Source organism: Hyalella azteca, unplaced genomic scaffold, assembly GCF_000764305.2.
Source record: "Hyalella azteca isolate HAZT.00-mixed unplaced genomic scaffold, Hazt_2.0.2 contig15363, whole genome shotgun sequence".
Classification (NCBI taxonomy): Eukaryota; Metazoa; Arthropoda; class Malacostraca; order Amphipoda; family Hyalellidae; genus Hyalella; species Hyalella azteca.
In genome coordinates, this window is record NW_025945219.1 from 31653 (window position 1) to 37650 (window position 5998).

A 5998-nucleotide genomic window follows, 5' to 3' on the forward strand; every position below is an offset into this window, starting at 1 on the left:
TTTGTGAGATACGTGAAATACGTGATGAAAATTGAGTTGAATTGTAGAAAATTTACCTAAAGTTAATAGGTCAATTAATTAGTTAGTTAATAGGACGGACTCATAATATCAAAGTGGTTATTATAAATCACGTTGAAAAAATGTGGTATAACTTCGTTGTGACTGAGAACACAGGTCTTACGTAGCTCAGCTTACCTTTCTTCTAGGAAGCCAGGATTGCTGTACCGCAGTCAACTCAAAATTAGAACAAAATGTTCAGTGTGGCTCCTGCCGCTGTGCTGTGAGGGTGTGTGTAGCTCGTGTCCCAACTCGCCCGCTTCTCGGGTCCTCCGAGCGATTTACTTTAAAACAAAACTAATTATAGTGAAATATTTTATGTACAGCCGTTAAGTAGATGACTTATTAGTCAATCTAGTGTCAAGTGTATGCATGGTTCAGGCTGAGGTGTTTCATACATAGGATCTGAAGTAAGGGCTATCGGATTAGGATCCAAGACACGAAGAGAATCCTGTTCAGAAATTCCAGCGCATCCTCGATAAGTGAGTTACTATTTTTATTATTCGTTCTACTGACGTCAATTACTCTCCATATTGTCTAGAAATTTCGATTGTTCGTACCATATTTCCTTATACACAATGAGATCACAGCGTCAATATAATTGTAAATAATATATAAGCAATAGGACAATATTGATTCTAAAGCCTGTTTTCTACAGCCGGGCAACTGCGGGATTTTTTTTTCGTGAACATAGAAAGATATTTTTTCTATGTATTTTATGTTTGAAGCTTTAGCAAGATATTTTTTCAAGAAATTTTTATATATGAAGCTTGACGTCATTTTTCGTGAACAAACACAATACATTTTTTATATATTTTTATATATGAAGCTTGACGTCTTTTTTCGTGAACATAGCAAGATATTTTTTTCAATATATTTTATATTTGAAGCTTGACGTCTTTTTTCGTGAACATAGCAAGATATTTTTTTCAATATATTTTATATTTGAAGCTTGACGTCTTTTTTCGTGAACATAGCAAGATATTTTTTTCAATATATTTTATATTTGAAGCTTGACGTCTTTTTTCGTGAACATAGCAAGATATTTTTTTCAATATATTTTATATTTGAAGCTTGACGTCTTTTTTCGTGAACATAGCAAGATATTTTTTTCAATATATTTTATATTTGAAGCTTGACGTCTTTTTTCGTGAACATAGCAAGATATTTTTTTCAATATATTTTATATTTGAAGCTTGACGTCTTTTTTCGTGAACATAGCAAGATATTTTTTTCAATATATTTTATATTTGAAGCTTGACGTCTTTTTTCGTGAACATAGCAAGATATTTTTTTCAATATATTTTATATTTGAAGCTTGACGTCTTTTTTCGTGAACATAGCAAGATATTTTTTTCAATATATTTTATATTTGAAGCTTGACGTCTTTTTTCGTGAACATAGCAAGATNTCAATTAATCAATAAACTCAATCAATTAACCAATAAATTCAATCAATTAATCAATAAAGTCAATCAATTAATCAATACAGTCAATCAATTAATCAATAAAGTCAATTAACTATGATACACTGTATATGTGTCACAATAATAATATTTTCAGGAGCAACAATAACACCAACGACAATAAAAACAGCAGAGGTTTAAGAAAAATTGCATTTTGTGTTATTTACATCAAAAATCGTAATAAAATAATAATCAAGCCTACCACTACATAAGCATTAATAACCTAAATATAGATCATTTATATGGCAACAGCAACCGTTATAATAGCAAACAACATCAAAAGCAGGACTAGCAGCTGTAGTAGCATGGCAGAACAAGCAACAGCAGCAACAAATAACAGCTATAACAGCATCATACAGTAGCAACAAATAACAGCTATAATAGCATCATACAGTAGCAACAAATAACAGCTATAACAGCATCATACAGTAGCAAGAAATAACAGCTGTAACAGCATCACACAGTAGCAACAAACAACAGCTATAATAGCATCATACAGTAGCAAGAAATAACAGCTATAATAGCATCATACAGTAGCAACAAATAACAGCTATAACAGCATCATACAGTAGCAAGAAATAACAGCTGTAACAGCATCATACAGTAGCAACAAACAACAGCTATAATAGCATCATACAGTAGCAACAAATAACAGCTATAATAGCATCATACAGTAGCAACAAATAACAGCTATAACAGCACCATACAGTAGCAAGAAATAACAGCTATAATAGCATCATACACTAGCAACAAATAACAGCTATAATAGCATCATACAGTAGCAACAAATAACAGCTATAACAGCATCATACAGTATCAACAAATAGCAGCTATAACAGCACCACGTTGACTGCACCAACAGCGGCACCAACAAACAACAGGAAGAGATTCCTCAGGCCAATTGATGCTCTCAACAAACGCTAGTTGCTGTTGTTGCTGACATTTTGTTGTTTCCAGCAACAATGTTGTTCTTCGTACTGCTGTTGTTGCTGACATTTTGTTGTTTCCAACAATAATGTTGTTCTTCGTGCTGCTGTTGTTGCTGACATTTTGTTGTTTCCAGCAATAATGTTGTTCTTCGCACTGCTGTTGTTGCTGACATTTTGTTGTTACCAGTTATAATGTTGTTCTTCGTACTGCTGTTGTTGTGCTGGTGTCGTCTGATGTTGTTCTTCGTGCTGTTGTTGTTGTTCTGGTGTCGTCTGATGTTGTTCTTCGTGCTGCTGTTGTTGTGCTGGTGTCGTCTGATGTTGTTCTTCGTGCTGCTGTTGTTGCTGACATTTTGTTGTTACCAGTTATAATGTTGTTCTTCGTACTGCTGTTGTTGTGCTGGTGTCGTCTGATGTTGTTCTTCGTGCTGTTGTTGTTGTTCTGGTGTCGTCTGATGTTGTTCTTCGTGCTGCTGTTGTTGTGCTGGTGTCGTCTGATGTTGTTCTTCGTGCTGTTGTTGTTGTTCTGGTGTCGTCTGATGTTGTTCTTCATGCTGCTGTTGTTGTGCTGGTGTCGTCTGATGTTGTTCTTCGTGCTTCTGTTGTTGTTCTAGTCTCTTCAGCACTGCTGTTATTGTTATACCTTATTAATGTATCCCGAAAAGTCGTAGTGCAAATAAAATTATGTTTTGGTCCAATAGGCATAAGAAAATATTATCAAAAATACTCTCTTTTCAAATTTTCTTATAACTTAATGTCAATTACAAACTGTAAAGGCAAATTGGTTGTAATAGGGTAAAATATGCATAAATTTATTTCTAATTTTTAAACATAGATTTTAAATGAGCTATAATAGAGGAAATAAATAGACGCGAACAAGTAAAAGGTGCAAGAAAATGGGATGCGATTTATTCGTGCGGTACATATTAAATATGGTGTAAATAGGGTGAAATGTGCGTTTAAATGGGCTGTAACTGATGAATGATGAGAACCAATTTGTTGGAAATGGGCGAACAGGACTGAAAAATGGAGAAGCAATCGAGACTAATTTTTTTACATAAAAATAACCACAGTATTTTGATCAATATAATTTAAGTTGCAATCAACAGCGCTATGGCAACGGCGATGTTTTCAGAATTTGGTAAACAATTTATATTACTCTATTTGTTTTATATTTATACTAGGTTAGAGATATATACAAAGGTATACATGTATGTACACATATACTGGTATTAGTATAGGTTGGAAAAATATGTTCTTTTAAGCAGATTTCATTGAAGACCAGAGAATTCGTTTTATTGATACTTTTTTCTAATTTTCCAATAAGAAAATTGTCAATAAAACGAATTCTCTGGTCTTCAATGAAACCTGCCTAAAATATACTGATATGTACATACTGTATATACAGTTAAATACAGGAAAATACGAGGACGACTTAGCAAGGCTTAACACTTGCCACAGGCATTCAACGTTGAAATAAATTTCTTATTTCAACTTTGAACGAAGTTTTTGGTTCGACCAAATCCGTTCGTAATCAACGTTGTTTGAATGTCGCTGGAATGTAGCGAGGATTACTAGAACTTAACCGACGAAGTGATCAATAGAACTTTTGACATGCACTCGCTTTTATTAATACATCAAATGATTATGTTATGGTATGGATGATCATTGCTGTTACTTCTGATGCGAAGCAGGGTATTAGTAATACCCATTCATAATACCCATTCGCAATATCCATTCGTAATACCATTCGTAATACCATTCGTGATACACATTCGTAGTACCCATTCGCGATACCCATTCGTCATACCCATCTGCCCCACTAACAACACAAGACACACATGCACGAATGAGTGGCTTACTTGCAGCACACATGCACGCGCTGTGTTGGAGCAGTGAATGTCTTTGAAAAAAGTGAATGTGGAGAAAATAGTGTACTCAGGGACCACCGTCCCTATGTACTCAAGGATCACCGTCCCTATGTACTCAGGGACCACCGTCCCTATGTACTCAAGGATCACCGTCCCTATGTACTCAGGGATCTCCGTCCCTATGTACTCAAGGATCGTCGTCCCTATGTACTCAAGGATCACCGTCCCTATGTACTCAGGGATCTCCGTCCCTATGTACTCAGGGATCACCGTCCCTATGTACTCAGGGATCGCCGTCCCTATGTACTCATGGATCACCGTCCCTATGTACTCAGGGATCACCGTCCCTTTGTACTCATGGATCACCGTCCCTATGTACTCAGGGATCACCGTCCCTATGTACTCAGGGATCGCCGTCCCTATGTACTCAGGGATCGACGTCCCTGAGACATCCTCCTATTGTGGTCACATGGACCACAAATCCGGTTGTGGTCTGGTTTTTCTAAGCGTTTTTGCGGTCACAAAACCGTTGATTTCTTCGCTACCTGCAGAGCAGCCTTTCTATAGGCGCGTTATCGATGGCCGCTATTAAATAGACTCTTGAATGTTTTAATCCATATTATTTCTTGGCGCAATATTATAATTTGGCGTAATCTTCAATTATTTTGTCTAAGTATTTAATTATTTTGTCTAAGTCTTTAATTGTTTTTTCGCAATCTTTAATTATTTTGTCTCAGTCTTTATATGTTTTGTCGTAGTCTTTAATTATTTTGTCGCAGTCTTTACTTATTTTGTCGCAGTCTTTAATTATTTTGTCTCAGTCTTTAATTGTTTTGTCGTAGTCTTTACTTATTTTGTCGCAGTCTTTACTTATTTTGTCTTAGTCTTTGATTGTTTTGTCTCAGTCTTTAATTGTTTTGTCGCAGTCTTTGATTGTTTTGTCTCAGTCTTTAATTATTTTGACGCAGTCTTCAATTATTTTGTCTCAGTCTTTAATTATTTTGTCTTAGTCTTTAATTGTTTTGTCTCAGTCTTTAATTGTATAATATAAACTAGGTACATCTAGAGAAAATTATCGTCTCTAGGCGACCATAATTTTCAGTGAGGTACAACCGAGCGGCTCAAACTGCTCTCGAATTTCATTTGGTCTACAAAAACTTGTGCAATTTTGCTAAATAAATGTTTTTTTGGTGCAGTTCATATATTTTTTATGTTCTTTCCTGCAAAAAAATTAACTTCGATTGCGCCAGCGGTGAACAGCGTTCCTGTTGCCAGCGGTGAACAGCGTTCCTGTAGCCAAAGAGTGAGAGTTGGCGTTCTAAACCGTGTGATTTCAATGCCGCGAATGAGATACGGAGCTGTTTACCGCGCAATCTCATGTGCGATTCTTATGACGTAGCTGATGGTTTGGGCCGTTAACTGTACAGTTCTCACGGTATAACCAAAAGTTTGGGCCGCTAACCGTACAGTTCTCACGGTATAACCAAGAGTTTGGGCCGTTAGCCGTACAGTTCTCACGGTATAACCAAGAGTTTGGGCCGTTAACCGTACAGTTCTCACGGTATAACCAAGAGTTTGGGCCGTTAACCGTAAAGTTCTCACGGTATAACCAAGAGTTTGGGCCGTTAACCGTAAAGTTCTCACGGTATAACCAAGAGTTTGGGCCGTTAACCGTA

The 5998-nt window shown here is 36.2% G+C and overlaps 1 protein-coding gene across 1 annotated transcript in view; it reads left to right on the plus strand.

Annotated features, from left to right (window-relative positions):
• The first annotated feature begins 270 nt into the window (after positions 1-270).
• The window catches only part of LOC108666010, a 40604-nt gene continuing 34876 nt past the window's right edge, over positions 271-5998 (plus strand). The window contains exon 1 of the mRNA XM_018152815.2: positions 271-539. The gene's annotated coding sequence lies outside the window, so the exon portion shown is untranslated. The remainder of the gene's footprint in view (positions 540-5998) is intronic.